The following is a 16,023-nucleotide window of genomic DNA, read 5'->3' on the forward strand; positions in this document are numbered from 1 at the left end:
TGCGGCACCGTGAGCCAGTTCTCACTGAGCAGGGGCACGGTGCTGGCCTCGCTGGGATGCGTCCAGCCTTGGAGCCTCCTGGCCAGGGGCTTGTCGCTGGATCTGCTGGGTTGCAAGGGATCCTTTTTGGGTCCCTCTGCTCGCTCTGCCAGCCGGCACAGCTCCTCCTTTCTGAGGAGAGCAGCCTGCTGCCCGGCGGCCCCACAGGGCTGGCAGATGGGACACTGTGGGGACTGCCTCGTCCCATATGCATGGGGCTGTCACAGGATGCAGGAGGCAGGAGCTGGAGATCTGGCCCCCCATCATCTCCCCAGTCCATGGCTGGCCAAGGCTCCCGAGCTGCTCCCTGGCTGCCCTCCTTCTCCTGGCCCCACTTGTGCTGCTGCTCACCTGAAGCCTTGGGGCTGCTTCTTTGGGTGCTCCCCGTCCCCAGGGCCACTGCAAGGATAACACACAAAAAAAAAAACAGTTGGGTTTTTTTTGTGAGGTTGGTGGTGTTTGTGAGATGCCCTGCGGTACCCTGTGAGCTGGGAAGGGGGGACCTGAGGGAGCAGGGAGGGGAGGGGTCCCATGAGCCTGATCCCTCCCATACAGTGAGGAGCTGAGCTGGCATGTGGCTCACTGGGGTGCTGCCACCATGCCAGCCCAGATATTGCCACCACACCAGCCTGGGCCAGCTGAGCAGCTCACTGCCCCAACAGCCCCCGGGGGGTGCGTGGCAGCGACCTGGCGGGCACCGGCAGTGCCTTCACCCACATCTCCCCGAGGTTTTCACAGGCAGCAGGTGAGACGGGGAGCCGTGGGGGCAGCTGGCAGCACCCACGTAACTTACTCCCCGTTAGCAATTGCTTTGCAGCTTTCCCAGGCTGGTGAGGAGCAAAGCACATGCCCATTTCCAAACAATGGGCCCGCTTCCGTGCAGGAAGCAAGGTCGGATTTGTTCTCCCTGCTTTGCCCCCTCCGGCCAGTTATAAAGGGGCCAAGCCATTGTCTGAACCATTTCCATGACTCAGTCACCAGTATCCTGCGATCGGGAGGCCGGGACTCGCAGCCAGCACAAAGCAGGAGGTCCGGCTCCTGAGGCCAGTGGCACCGCAGGCTCTGCGGCAGGGTGGGGGGCTCGGGAAAAGGAAGGCGAGCGCTGGCCGTGCCTTTCCCCTCCGTGCCCCTTGCGCTGGCGACAGCGGGATCTTTGCCCCCACCAGCTTTCCTGGTCCCTGCACCCATTGTCCCAGCTTCCTCCTGCTGAGGGGAGCAGAAAGCCAGGGGAGGGATGGCAGGGTGGGAGGGATGGCAGGGTGGGAGCAGCCCTGGGTGCTCACATGGGTGCAGCCAGAAAGGGAGAGATGGAGCAGGAGGTGAGCAGGCCCCATGCAGCCCCTCTGAAAGGATGGAGACTGTCTCTGTACCATCGTGGTCCATCCTACCACCTCATGCCCATGGTCCTGGGGTTGCCAAGCAGGTCCTGGGGTTGCCCAGCAGGTCCTGCACACCCTAGGGATGCTCCATGGGTCCCGGGGATGCCTAGCAGTGAAGTGGGGAGTTGTGGGTGGAGGACATGGGGAGGAGCAGAGCCAGGATGGGGACAGGAGCCATGGATGCATGGGTGGTGACACCTGGGGGTGGGCAGTTGGGCCACCATCTCCTGGCACCCATCTGGGAGGTGATGCCGGACCCAGGGGACCACGGTGTGGCTGGTACCTGGGAGGACTTGCCAGGCACCGGGCAAGGAAGGCCACCATGGCCACTGGGGACAGGGAGGATGGAAAGGAAAGTGAAAGTCCGTGGCTGCTGCTCCGGCCTGGCTGTTGCTATGACGACCCGAACAAAGCTCTTGCTCCCTCTTTTTTGGCTCAGTTCTGTGGGTCCTCGGCCCCTTTGTTAATTGTTGCCTTGTCCAGTTTGGGGGATGCACCTCCCACCTCCCCCTGCCCTTGGAGCAGCTCGGGGGGCCTCACCGGGGCGGCTGGAGCCCTGGGAGAGCGGAGGTCACCGTGGGCTCACCTGGGCGCTTGCCTGGCCACCGATAACGTGACCTCTTGGGGTCTTCTCCCGAGCGGGGTGGGGGCGGTGAGACCAGAGAGGGGCTGGCGGCTTTGGTGGGCACATGGTGCTGCTTGCACTGCCTGCGCATGGGGTGGCACTGGGGGCAGCCAGTGCCCTCCGAGTTGGGGAGGGGGCTTCAGAGAGGCTGGGGGAGCCCTGGCTGCTGCACGGGGGGGGTCTGCCTTTGTGTCCTCACCCTGCTGTGTGTGTGGTGCTCGCTGCATGGCCCCGGGATGCTGTGTCCTCTCTGGGCCTCAGTTTCTCCATCTGTGAAATGGGCACATGTACCGCTGAGCTCCTTGATGTCTGCGCCTTGATGTCAGCCCCCTTGCCACCTTTAATTTCCAAATGCTGTTGCGCTTCATGTTTAATTCTCTGGGTAAAGATGCCAGATGGGAAACACTCCCAGATAACTTATTGCTGGGCTCTGCCCAGCTCTGCGTATTCCTGTGTGGTGGGGACGGGGCGAGGGGATGTGTCAGGGTGGGTGCGGGGCGTGGGTGCCCAAACCCCCCCAGGAACCCTGTGTTCCCAGTTAGTGCACGGAGGCTGGAGGAGTCAGGAGTCCTGGGAGGCTGAGTTCTTGTCTCCTGCTCCTGGGACTGGGTGAAAACAGCGTTTGGAAAAAAAGAAATTCCCGTGGAAGAAAAGAACGGTGTGGGGGAGGAAACAGCTTCGAGTCAATGGGAATTTTCCCTGTTGGTGAAACATAAACAGTTCTCCTTCAATGTTGACATAACATTTTAAAGATTTCATTATACAAAAAAGACTGTTTGTCAACATTCGTTTGTCCAGCCCAGCCCCCTCGCTCTCCAGCTGGAGCACCACGGTTTTGCTCTGTTTTTTTCCTTCAGGAAGGCGGGTGCTGGCATTCCCAGCAGTTGGTGGGATGCGGGGTAGTGGGTTCGGGATGCGGGGCACGGGCTGAGCCCCTTGGTGGCTGAGGGCAGCACAGGCCCTGCTAGGACCCCCCTTTCCCTGTTGATCCACCCCAGCTCCCAGCTGGGGTATCCCAGCTCTGACAGCATGTGGTCCCCCCCAGCCTGCGTGAGGGAATGCTGTCTGTCCATCCATCCACCCATCCATCCATCCACACATCCACCCATCCATCCACCCATCCATCCATCCACACATCCACCCATCCATCCACCCATCCATCCATCCATCCATCCACCCATCCATCCACCCATCCATCCACCCATCCATCCATCCATCCATCCACCCATCCATCCACCCATCCATCCACCCATCCATCCATCCATCTGTCCGTCCCTCCATCCGTGGGGCAGCTGGCTGCCCGCTGCCCTCCCTGCTGCGTCCCACCATTGTCACCCAGACCCACAGTGGGCTTGTGGCTCTGGGCTGCTTGCGGGGGTCTGGGAAAAGGAGCAAAAATTGGGGGTGATGTGGGGAGGAGAGGCTGGAAGCTGGGCTTTGGGGTCTGCCGCTTGGCGTGCCGTGGGTTTGGGACTCCCCCCGGGCTGTGCCCTCTGCAAGCCGGGCATTGTGCCAGGCTGGGAGCGCTCCCCACGGATGGGGGTCCCGGGGGTGTGGGGGGGTCCCAGGGTGTCTCCCAGGACTCCCCCCGAGTGGCGCCTCGGTCTGTGGGGGTGTCTGGGCCCCGCCACAGGACTGCAGGGCAGAGGGTGGCGCAGCCCGGGGGCTGCCGGCGGTGTCACATGTGGGTCCCCCGGCGGGGCAGGGGGTCCCGAGGGGAGGGGACGGGGCAGAGGGGCCGCCCCGGAGCCGACTGCTGGATGGCTGGACCGGTGTCCCTCCTCCTCCTCCTCCCCTCCGCCGCCTCCTCCTCCTCCTCCTCCTCCTCCTCCTCCTCCTCCTCCTCCTCCTCCTCGCTCCCTCTCTCCGCCCGGCGCCGGGGCAGCTCCCACCGGAGCCGGGGCCATGGAGCGGACCTGAGCCGGGCGCGGCGGCGGAGCCCGCACCGGCGGCGGCGGGAGCGGGGCGCAGCGCGGCGGAGCCGTGAGTGCGGCCGGGGCACGGCCCAGGGCGGGGGGACACGGCCCGGGTGGGGGGTGGGGGGCGGGCACGGGCATTGCCCGGGGGTGAAGGGCCCCGGGGTGGCCCCGGGCCGGCGAGCACTCTGCCGGGGCGGCGAGCATTTCCCGGGTCGCCGTCCCCGACCTCGGCGGGGCTGGGGGGGACGCCTGGCCGCCCCCCCACCCCACCCCCCAAGCTTCTTTGCTTAAACAGAAGGAAAAAGGGGAAGGGGGTGGGGGGCGTGCGGGGCGCGTTCCTCGCACAGCCCCGTCCCCGCTGCAAAGTTAGGGGCTGCAAACTCTCCGCCGAGAGCCCCCCCGGGCCGGTAGCCATGCCGGGGCGAGGGAGAGCCCGGCAGGTAAGGGGTTAAGCCACGGGCACCCCTGCGGGGGCACAGGGCCAGCAGGCAGGGGATAAACCCACAGACGATATCGCCCCCCGCCCCCCGACCCTTAATCCCGCTGCCAAGGGCTGCCCCCTGAAGCCCCCTCCCCGGGACCCCCGTGCCACCCCCCGCCCCCCGGTGGTGGGTGCCACTCACTCCTTCCTGCTGGTCACTGGGGCTACCAGAGGGACCTGTCCCCCTGTCCCAGGCACCCCTTGGGTGCTTTGGGTCGGGGGTACAGGGAGGCAGCGGGGTGCAGGCTGGCTGCCCCCCCAGACTCAGTACCGGGGGTCACAGCACAGACGCCATACGCAGGCAAACGGATACGCTGTGGGGGCCCAGAGAGACACCGTGGGCCAGCACAGACGGGCACATGGCCTGGGTGCCATGGCTGGCACCCCTGGCACATGTGTGTGTTTGCAGGGCTGGGGGCTGTTTGGGGGTCTTCATGATGCTGCCATGCTCAGGGCTGCGAGGTTGGGGCCCCCCATCCCTCGCCCTCCATCCCTTGTCCCTCACCGCATCATGGGACAGATGGGATGCTCCTGCCCTGCCGTGCATCTCCCAGCACCTTTTCGAGGGGCGCTGGGTGGAGGGGTGATGTCTGTTGGGGGTGACAGCATCACTCCCGCCCCACAGAGCCGTGGCCCCACCGGGAAGCAGGCGCAGGGTCCGGGTAGGAAAACTTGCCAGCGGTGCCACGCAGGGATGTTTGTCTGTCTGAGAGGGCCTGGGGTTGTTGTAACAAACCACAGCGACAGTGTCACGGTAAGACATGACCCGAGAGCAGGTTTGGGAGCGGGTTAAGCGCTAAACTCTCCCACTCGCTGGCATCTAAGAGCAGATGAACCTTGTCACTGAGATCGCGTCTTCCCAGTGGGTCCTGCCCACGCATCGGAGTCGCGTGTCTGACCCGTCCTGGGTAGATTTGGGTCTCGGGGGGCTGATGCTGCTGCACAGCGGAGCCCTCCTGGCAGCAGGGTCTGTGCCATGGGGTCCCGCCTGGCAGCCCCACGCCGCTGCGCCGGTGCAGGGCTGTGGGTGCATGGGGGGATTTGGGGGGATTTCACCCCCCAGGTGCTGGTAAACCTCAGCTCAGGTTGCTGCAGCGAGGCTGGCGATGGAGCACAGCCCAGCGCGGAGCTGGGCGAGGGGACCTCTGCAGTTAAACACCAGCAAAGTTAGTGGCGGAAGAGAGAAACCAAGAGATGCAGCACTCAGGGAGCTGTAAAGCAGAGGTTTTCATGTCAAATGCGCAAATAAATACAAAGCTTTGCTTCTTTCCACCTCCGCCTAATGATTTCCAGGGGTTTCGGTGCCAGTGAGGGATGCTGCCCAGGAAAAATTACAGTCTGTGGCTGCATATTGTTCAAGTCTCAGTTACATCTTGTGAAGTACCTTCAGCATGGAAAACACTTGACTTCCAAAGCAAATCTGGAGTAATAGATTTTAGGAGTGAAAAAGGACCATTAGCTCAGCTAATGTGATTTTCTCCATAGCACAGACCAGATAATATCACTCAGTTACTCTCCTATTGAGCCAATAACTCGTGTTTGTAATTCATGCAATTTCCTTTTAGTTCAATTTAATTTTGTAGAGAATCCATTCTGTTGACACTGATACAGTACTTTTTTTTCTTTTTCTTTTTCTTTTTTTTTTTTTTTTCTGAAAGCCTGCGATTTCAGAGGCTTTGTGTTAAAAATAGCTGCTGTCCTTTGACAAACGTGGGCAGGCTAAAGACAGTTTTCTAAATCATTTGCGAGTGACACATTTTTACCAGTATCTCCCTTTCATGCTGCTTATTTGGTTTGCTCACGACTGGCAGGGCGGCTGAGGGGGCTGCCCTCCTGCGGGGCTGGGGGCTTGCCCCTGGCATCTGGTCTGGCATCTCACGCAGGAGGTGAAATCCCTTTGGAACACAGTAATAGGTAGGAGCAGAGATCCCAAATTTTTAAGAATCCTTTTCCCTCTCTGATGCGAAGCTCTTCGTGCCATCGGGCAGCTCATCTCCTCCGTTGTGCTTGTGTTGTTTTTTAAATCGCGGCCAAATCCGAGCACCCAAACCATCCCCCCCCCCCCCCCCCCCCCCCCGGAAAGTCCTTCTGTTGAGCAAAGTTTGTTCCAGCTGGGGTGCGAGATGCCCTGGGGGGAATAACTGGACTTTTTGTCTCCCTGCCGAAATGTCCATTTTCCATGGGGGTGCGGGGGGAGCTGTGCCCTGGCACGCTGGGGCCTGGGGGAGATGGAGCAGCTCATAAACTTGTTATGTGCTGGAGGGGTTTTAATTTCATTGATGGGATGCAGAGGAAGGGTTTTTCTCTCTGTGCAGGGAACACAGAAGCACAGTAAATCTAATCTTTCAGTGGGTTTATTTTTACATTTGTTACTTGCTGGTGGGCTCCCCAGGGCGCTTGCCCGAGAGCTGCCCCGAGACTCGCTGGGGCCGAGCAGCTCGGGGGACGGTGGCAAAGGGTGTGGGACCTGGGAGCAGCGTGCTTTGCACTCCCCGGGTGAGCATTTAGGGCAGGTTTGGGGGTACAGGGTGGAGGGCTGCGTGTTGGCTGCTCCCGGGGTCGCAGAGTGCCGCAGGCGAGTTGGGGTGCGGGGCCGGGCTGTGTCCCCTGCTCCGAGCATCCTCGGGGTGCAGCGGGCTGGTGCTTCAGGTGTTGGAAGTTTGCTGGTGGGCAGGTGGGGTGGTGGAGCGCATCCCTGTGGGATGGGGTGGGATGGGACACATGGCTCGCTGCCTGGTCACCTCCGCTGTCCCCAGCCCTCCGGTGTGCTCGGCACAGCCGTGGCTGCTCAGGCACCCTGCCCGTTCCCTGGCGTATGACAAAAACAAACAAACTTTAAAGGATTTTGGTGTGGTGCCGGCGGGCTGGCGTCGCAGCGGTGCTGGTGGCTCTGCGTTCGGGGGTTCCTCACTGCAGGCCCAGTGGATGGGGGACCCTTGGGGCTGGCAGAGCAGCAGGACAGCCTGTAAGCCCATGGCCCGTGGCCGCTTGTGTCCCACATGAGCCGGCACGGAGCGCGGTGAGCCCCGCTTTGTCTGTCCGCCGCGAAGCCACGTTCCTGCTTGCTCCAGCTTTATCCCATTGTAAACACTTACCACGGTTTTGTGTTGGGCCGGCTTTTTGCGTGCACGTGTAATTGCAGAAGTCAGAAAAGCTTTTATTGCCGAAGCAACAACCTTTAACAGGCGGCTGCGACCGATTGTAGGGATGTGCTGTCAGTACAGCTGTGCTCTGGTTTTTCACCCTAGAAGTTCCCAGCCGTGCTCATGAAATGCATGCTGTGTGTTTTCCTAAAGAAATGCATTTATTGGGGAAAAAAAAAAATAAATCCTTTCGCAGGCAGGGCAGTTGCTACCTACAGCCGGCGATGCTGTGGGGAAAGCCGGCTCGCCTCTTTTGTTCTCTCCTGCGGCCGTGCTGCTGAATATAGCATCGCTACGAACTGAGGACCAGTGACGAAAGATTTTAAAATCATAGAATTGTTTAGGTTGGAAAAGACCTTTAAGATCATTGAGGCCAGCTGTTAACCCAGCACTGCCAAGTGCACCACCTCATTTTCCCTCGGCTAAAAAATACTTGGTGGGTCAAAGCTGCCTGGTTTTGTGCGTCTGACAGCAGCCTGGGCTGGCAGCGGGGTGATGGAGGAGAGCCCAAAAAGATGGGCAGCTCCGGGGTCGGGTGTTCCCTGGCTGGGGGGTCCCTCACAGCATCACGGCAACCCCTGACCAGCCAGGGCTGGGCTGTCCTAGGCTCTGCTGCTTTCTTTTTCACAAACTTTGTGGAGGTTTTGGTTTCGTTGCGCTGCAGGGAGGAAGATTTGGGCCACTCAAAAGTTTTGCGTGACGCATCACTAATTTCCAGCCTGTTTTAACCCGGTAAAAAACAGGCAAAAGGGAAATAAATTAGTGCAGCTTCTGACAGGTCTGCTGGAAAATATCTCGGTGCTGTTACCCCATCCTCTGCCTTTTGGGAAGTAACTTCAGGAGTGAAATCTGCTCCCCTGCTGCTGGAGCTCCTCATGGCTGGGTGCTGCTTGTGCACGGCTGAGAAGTGCGTGGGCTCCTCCAGCGCTGCCGCTGCCAGCACAAGGAAAGTTGGCAGCGTCCGAGGCATCAACTTTTGGAAAATTTTCTGCTGCTTGGAAGCTCTCCCTCCCTCCCTCCTTCCCTCCCACCCCGTGTCCACCTGCTCCAGGACCACATGTCCCAAGCTGGAACCGCTCCAGCCCTGAACAAGGGCCCTTGGTCTGCCCAGTCCCACCAGCTCAGCGCTGGCTGGCGAGATGCGGGGGGGGGGAAGGCTGGGGACCCTGGCTCGTGTCAGAAACACCCCAGCCGCTTGGATGGGTCAGTAAAAAAATATGAGTAGGGGATGCAGCGGCTGAATCTGCCTCAACAAAGCGTTTATATAAGTGCGCTGGAGCACATGGTGGAAGTGGAGGGATAGCATTAGGGGCACTTAAGCAGCCTTGTTCCCTTCGCCTCCAAGCACGCTGCCAGCACCTTGGACCCCGAATGTCTCTGCAGCTGCTCTTAGCTCAAACGTGTTGTTTTTCAAGGCGAAAGCTACTTCTGTGAACATTGTACTGGAGAGAAGCTCCCTTCCCTGCCTCCTTGTCCCGCTCCTGCTTGCAGCCCTTCAGCTGGAGAATGCAAATTGGGAGATGGATCTGAAATATTTGAAATTCTGCCTCTCCATAATTTAATGCTCCATTACCACCCAGGCCTGCTGGAGGCATGTGACCGTTATAAAAGATGCAGTCTGGTGGCTGCAGAGGCCGGGCAGCCTCCCCCCACGTACCCCCGGGTGCCTTATCAGAGAGGAACGAGATAATGTGGCTCATCATTAAAGCCGCCTGGAAGACCCCTGTGAGCACCCACTAGCCCCGGCCAAAATCTGCTGGCCTGAGTTATTATTATTTTTTGACTCTGCCTGGTGAAGGTAGCTCGTGGCGGTTCTGTCTGTTGGGTGGAAAGAGGATAAGATTATAGATTAAATATAGCAAAGAGAATTAAAAGAACGTGGGGCAGCAGCAAGCCCAGTGGGGGTATTTGATCCTCTTTGCCCGTGAAAATGGGGTTATCGCAAGCTGGGCTGAGGCAGAGCCGAACAGGAGGAGGAAGAGATGTAAGAAGCAGGTAGATAGAAATACCCGGTGGCATTGCCGGCACCACGCAGCAGCTTCTGCCGCCGCCACGGTGCTGGGGCTGCCGCCTTCCCCTGCCACCGGGGCCCACGCTGTGGCCAGGCGAGAGCCAGAAATCAAAATTCTTTGGACATAAAAGTCAATCTGTCCGATTCAGCAGGGCTGGCAGGGCCGAGTGTGGCCAGGCGACGTGGTGGTGGGATGCCAGGGCCAGGCGTGCCGGCGGATGCCAGCAGACCCCATCTGGCAGTGCTGCGGGGAGGGAGCGGTGGCATCTCCCAGCAGAGACGAGGCTTTTCATGCTGCTGTATTCGGCGCCCATTGCGGTCACCTCCAGTGTTGTCTTGCGTGGGTGCCTGGGTGGGTGTGGGTTTGCAGTGAGCAGCCTTCATCCCCCATAGTCTTCCTCCCTTGTTCTGGCTGGGTGTTGGTAGCACAGCGTGGCTCCGGTTTGCAGCTTTGTTCAGAGCCTGGAAAACCACTTGTTTGAAAAAGCTGAGCTGGGGGGTGGTGTGGGTTGGATGGCAGCGGATGTGCCAGGGTGCGCAGAGCCAACTGTCCTGGGCTCGCACACCCGCTCTGCTCCCCACACCGGCTGGCGAGGCCACCGGGGAGCCCCGTCCCCAGTGCTGGGCAGCCCACGTCCCTCCTGCCACCACCACATGGCTGCAGGGTGCTTTGTCCCAGTGTGTCCCTGCGGGATGCAGAGAGGAGAAGCAGCTTGGAGTGGGGACAGTACAGGACCCAGGTCTGTAAAGAGGCTGAGCGCACTGCTCACCGCCAGTGTCCTGGCACTGGGAGCGCTGCTCATCCCCAGTGTCCTGGCACTGGGGACACGTGGGTGCCTGAGGCCACTGCAGCAGAAACTGGGGACCATAGGGAGCTGGGATGGGGCAGAGGGAGCTGGGATGGGGCAGAGCAAGTGTGGCTGCGGGGATGAGCTGTGCACGGGAGTGCAAGCTCCCAGCTGGGCAGGAGGGTCACCCCTGCCAGCAGCCCCTCTGGTTCGCCTGCTACAAGTGAGCTGCTGGGGGATGGGTTTAGAAGCCCCAGTGCCCTGGCCCAGGGTGGCAGCCCTGCCTGCTGCCTGCCTGCTGCCTGCCCACCGGGCGCAGGGGAATGCCAGAGCCCCGCTTATCTTTCGTCTGGAACAATAGAGGGCTTGGCCCTATTGTTCTACCTTGCACGCCCAGCCGGAAAGCCAGTCCCCTGGGGCAGAGGCTTGCACACGAGTGTGCCTGTCTGCAGGAGGGGATTTATGGGCAGGGACAGGCAGGGTCATCCTCACCAGTCTGTGCTGCGTGGCCCTGCGTGGGTGCTGCTGCCCACGGGCAGTTCTGCAGGTGAATTCCCGAGCAGGAGAGGTGGCTGCTCAGGATCTTTCCTGCTCATTTTTCTTGCTGTGATGCAGGAGCTGGAGGGTTGATTTGAGGGAGGTCCCCAGGGCTATGCCTGGGCAGGCTGGAGGGACCCATCGGTGCCTGGGCAGGCTGGAGGGACCCATCGGTGCCCGGGCAGCCAGGAGGGACCCATCGGTGCCCGGGCAGCCAGGAGGGACCCATCGGTGCCCGGGCAGCCAGGAGGGACCCATCGGTGCCTGGGCAGGCTGGAGGGACCCATCGGTGCCCGAGCAGCCAGGAGGGACCCATCGGTGCCTGGGCAGGCTGGAGGGACCCATCGGTGCCCGGGCAGCCAGGAGGGACCCATCGGTGCCCGAGCAGCCAGGAGGGACCCATCGGTGCCTGGGCAGGCTGGAGGGACCCATCGGTGCCCGAGCAGCCAGGAGGGACCCATCGGTGCCTGGGCAGGCTGGAGGAACCCATCCAGACCTGGCCAGGCTGCAGTGTGGTCAGAGGCAGGGCAGTATTTACATTTCTCTGAGGCTCTCAGTCTGTCATCTGGGTCTCCAGGTGCAACGCTGGCCTCTGGGCTTCCCATGCCCCATCCTTCCCGCTGCCTTGCCCGGGGTCTGTGGGTCCATCCTGGGAACTGGGCTGGGGAACACATTTTTGCAGGGGGGTGTGTGTGTTGGTGCGTGTGTGTGTTTTCAAGTAAAGCTGGTATAGGTGGCTGGGTTCTGGCTGTGGCTTTTGGTGTAAGTGGCACAGCCCAGGGGAGCAGGCAGCAGGAGCCCTGCTAGTAATTGAAGCCAGCTCTGCCTGTGAGCACCTTGGGCTGCAAACCACAGCCCCACGGTCCCTTGCAGCCCTCCTCCTTCCTTCATTTAGGGGGGCAAAGTGGGGCTGAGCCGTCCCCGCAGGGCTCTGAGCGCCGACAGCCTGGCAGCTGCATGGTCCCAGCAGCCACGTGTGACTTTGCCAGGGCGGCGTGAAACGCCTCTGGTCCCTCTCGTCCTCCCCACGCTGCCCAGAGCCACCCCCCCGGCACACAAGTGGTGAGCGGCACAGGATGCGGCACGTGGAGGCACGAGCTGCCAAAGCCCCTCGCTGCAGGGAGCAGGCTCAGGGACCCCAGGGGAAATTGGGGTGCAGCTGGGGGGATGCACACACAGGTGCCAGCGGGCACAGAGAGCCCCTTGTGTGCTAGCGTGTGGGGTGGGATGCAGGGAGCCCCGGGCTCCTGGGGGCAGTCGGATACCCATGTGCAGAGGGGGAGGGCTGACAGCTCCTTGCTGCAGCGCCTCGGGCCTCGTCTGTGCTGTGGTTTTGTTGTGTAATGAAAACTATCTCGGCGGGCCAGTAAAAGCTTGTTCCCAAATCTCTCTGCTCCCCCAGAGGAGAGGAGCCCAGCCAGGAGGTGCCGCGCAACCGGGATTTCATGGGTTTTAGTTTCTCCAAAGCAAGAGGGGAGAGGAGGGGTGAGGTGTGAACGCAGCCTTGCGGGATGCTCATGGTTTGGAGGGGTGTCTGCTGCTGGATCCTTGGGTCCTGCAGCGGGACGGGTGGTGGGGTGTCCCCTACCCCCCAGAGCCCAAGGTCTCTCCCTGAGCTGAAATAACGGTAGCGATGAGAACGGCGTGAACCAGACCCCCTGCTCCCTCTTGCCGTTTCTGTCTCGTAAATGTGAGCGCTGCCCCGTTAATGTCACTGCCGGCCCGCGAGGCGATGCCGGGTGCGAGCCCCGGTGCTGCTGCTGCTGCAGGATGCTCTGGCTGACCTGCAGGGCACACAGCAACGGGGCGATGAGCATCCTCCCAAGCCATGGACACAGGAGCCCGAATCCGCACCTTACATCAGGGGTAACACCATCAAAGTGACTGCAGTTGACACCAGTAAGGGGGAGAAGTCAGGCCAAAAGCTTTTTCCTTGGGGGTCTTCATCCAGACGCAGCCAGCTGTGACTTTGCCAAGCCGAAGCACAGCAGGAGCGGAGTCAGGGTTGCCATTAACACGGGTGTGATGGGTTGGGGTAGGTGATGGACAGCTACTGGCACTGAGCACCCGTCCTTCGGGCTGCCTTTTCTTTCAGAGGGAGGTTGATGATGGCCCCGGATGGCTTGCGGGGCAGGTTCCCGTCACACCAGCAAGAATATATCTGTTGCTGGAATGTCAGGCAGCCCCAGCAGCTGGGGGAGTTTGGGCAGCAGCTGGGGAGGGTGAAGTGGCTCCACAGAGCCTTTGTCCCTCCGTGTCCAAGCTTGGGCGTAAGGACATGTTTGCTGCACCTCAGGATCCTGAGCAAGGGGACCCTGAAGGTTTCTGGGGTGCTGCCAGCCGCAGGGCGCTGTGCATGGCAGCATGGCCCCCTGATTTTTGGCTGCTGCCGTGTGCGAGAGCATCCCTTTTGGTCCTCGCATATGCAATCAGCTCACCCAGGAAAACAGGAGTGCAAAGATGAGATTGCCCGGCACAAGTGGAAGCCCCCACAAAGCCTGGGAGTGGTTGGAAAAATAATGACAGTAGTGGAAAGTTTAAAATGCCACGAGAAGTTCAGTGAGGGTAAGGGGTAACAGACACCAGCTGATGCCGTGGGATGCCGTGGGATGGGCTGTGGGGCCGTGCTGAAATAGCACCAGGTCCCTTTGTGCCACAGACCTCACCCATGGGTGCCCTGTGGCATGGTGTGTGGAAAAAGGGTTCAGAAAGTGCTGCCCTCCCTGCAGCCCCAGCCCGGGAGGCACTGGGAGGATCATGGTCGAGGTGGGTGAGCCCCGTGTCTTTTTTTTCTTTCTAAGCAGGAGAGGAAAAGGGTCAGATATCTTCACCCCTCCGTCATGCGATAGGAAAGTATTGTTTACGAAGCAGCCGAGTCAAACGTGCCCTCCGCTTTGCCTGGAAACGCTGAGCGAGTGAAATTACACAAAAAACGACACCGAGATTGGCCTCCCCGATAAGCCTGAGGGCTGCTTTTGGGTGAGGGGAGGACAGAAACTGTGAAGAAAAGGAGGGAGATGTGCTAACCGCGCTCCCTTGCCGTGCCGTGCCGTGCCAACATCGCCGCGCCATCCCGCTGGGGCTGGGTGAGTTGTCCCCATCCTTCTCCTCCGGGATCTGCTGGCCTCCCACTACGGAGGTGGATCTTTCCTGATTTACTCTGGGTTTGCTGATTTTTAAGATTTCGTTCCCATAATTGATTGTTTGATGCAAATTGATTAAAACTGGGGGAGTGGGGAGATGGGACCAGGCGATGCCTGTGCTGGGGTGGTGGGAGGGGGTTTGGGAGCAGCCCCAAGGAGCTCTGCTGGGTCCCAGGGACCTGGCAGCTCCCTGTGCCACCCATCATCCCAGGGACTGTCATCAGTGGGACCACGGCCCCAATCCAGCCACCCCAGGTGCTGGGTGTAAAGGCTCAGCACCCATGAGCCAGGCAGGTTTTGCTGCTGGTTTTTTGCATCCAGGCAAAGCTTTGCGCAAAGGGGGAAACTTGTTTTAGGAATTATTCCTGATGCAGAAAAAAAAAAAAAGGAGGAGTAAATACCCATCCTTCAGAGTGCCTCCCTCCTCGCGCTTCCCCTGCACCTTCCCTTGTTAATGTAGAGTGATATTTCTGCGTCTCATTGGCTTGTAATGCAGGGAGAGATAGGAAGGGCGGAGGAGAGGGGTGCAGTAAGAAGGGCATCTCTAAAAATATTAAGGTTGTGGGGTTTGTGCTTTTCCCTGGAGCATTTAGACCTGCAGGGAAGGGGAGTTTCTTCTCTCAGCCCTTCTCCCCGGCTGCCCCTGCCGCCGCTCAGACCCCAGCGAGGTGCTCGCCTCTGCTCAGCACCCCCTTCTCCCACTGCCCCCGCCTGCCACCCCCACCCCCCTCCTCCCCAGGTGCCAGGCCTTTTCTTAAAGATGATTTCAACCATGTAACCTTCCCTGGAGAAGAAATCCATCTGCCTGCGAAGCCGGAGATGGTGCAAGGAGTTTTTTCCTTATTGATAGGTGTTATTGAGTGGAAGAAAACAACCAAATCGTCCCGCAGACTGTCTAGTCTTGAGGCCAGGAAACGGGAATGACCAGCGCGGTCCCCGGCCGTCACGTGGGCTGTCGCTGGGATTGTTCCCGCGCCTTCTTCCTCCGGGCTTTGCACGGTTTTAAATAATTCCAGCACGACGGAGTTTCCTCTGCTTCCCTGATGAGATCATTCCCAGTCTAATAAATCTCGCGGCCAGGAAGTTCCACCTGAGGTTCAGTTTAATTTTTCCCCTACTTAAAACCATCCTGTCACTCATCCCAGTAAAGGAAAAATGTGTTTGGGTCGTGGCTGTGAAGGTGGTGGGCCTGTGCCAGTTTACATCCAGGGAAGGATCTGACTGCCTCTTTGTATTTGGTTTCATTATTTGGGTAGTTATAAAACTGCTGGGTGGTTTTTGTCTGCATCCTAACCCAGCCAGGCTCCCGGGAGGCAGCATCCCTGGATTTTGGGTTGTAGAGGCAGGGGAGGGGGGCCCCAGCAAAGCCCTCGTGCTGGGGCCAGGACGGGTGGGGAGCAGTTGAGTAATCCTTTACACCACGACAGGAAAGTGTTTGCAGTGTGTGTCCCTCTGCCATCTCATAAGAAACCAGAGCAAGGTGATAACCCCCCCCCAGCAGCACTGTGAAACCAGAGTTAGCGGCGAGCTGGAAGTTGTTGGTAAGGGGGGGGGGGGGGGGGGGGGGGCATCAGGGTGCTGGGCTGTGGCCCAGTTAAAACATGTGCCGGGCTGTGTCAAATGGACCCCTGTACCCCCAGGGAACCTGTTGTGCTTGTCTCACCGTTATCACGGGAGGCTTTGTTTTCCCAGTTCCCAGCCAGAGCATCCCACCCGGCTCCATCACTGCCTCCTCGGGTCCATCCAGTCCCTCTGACCCGCGGGGAGGGGGCAGGGGCAGGGCACAAGCTCCGTGGGGGTGAGGTGGATTTTGGCAAGGGGGATTATTTCATGGGATTTAGAAAAGCTGAGTCTCCGAGGGCAGAGCTGCTCCCTAAGGACTCGAGCTGCTGTAGCCTGGTGCTCGTACGAGCCGCCGGCCGATTCCCTGAGACAGAGCTGGAATCTCCTGGTGCACG

The 16,023-nt window shown here is 60.1% G+C and overlaps 1 protein-coding gene across 6 annotated transcripts in view; it reads left to right on the forward strand.

Moving 5' to 3' along the window:
- Window positions 1-16,023, forward strand: part of SOX13 (SRY-box transcription factor 13) — a 45,675-nt gene that overhangs the window by 15,639 nt on the left and 14,013 nt on the right. For 3 of the 6 annotated variants that reach the window (XM_080367200.1, XM_080367202.1, XM_080367203.1), the window contains exons 1-2: window positions 3,884-4,026; window positions 13,727-14,008. The exons of 1 other annotated variant lie outside the window; for it this stretch is intronic. The gene's annotated coding sequence lies outside the window, so the exon portion shown is untranslated. Of the gene's footprint in view, window positions 1-3,175; window positions 4,027-13,726; window positions 14,009-16,023 lie in introns of those variants that run through there. 2 more of the 6 variants (XM_080367201.1, XM_080367204.1) reach the window with 2 other exon arrangements.

This window comes from Falco punctatus (genome assembly GCF_963210335.1).
Source record: "Falco punctatus genome assembly, chromosome: 17".
In the NCBI taxonomy this organism is placed as follows: domain Eukaryota; kingdom Metazoa; phylum Chordata; class Aves; order Falconiformes; family Falconidae; genus Falco; species Falco punctatus.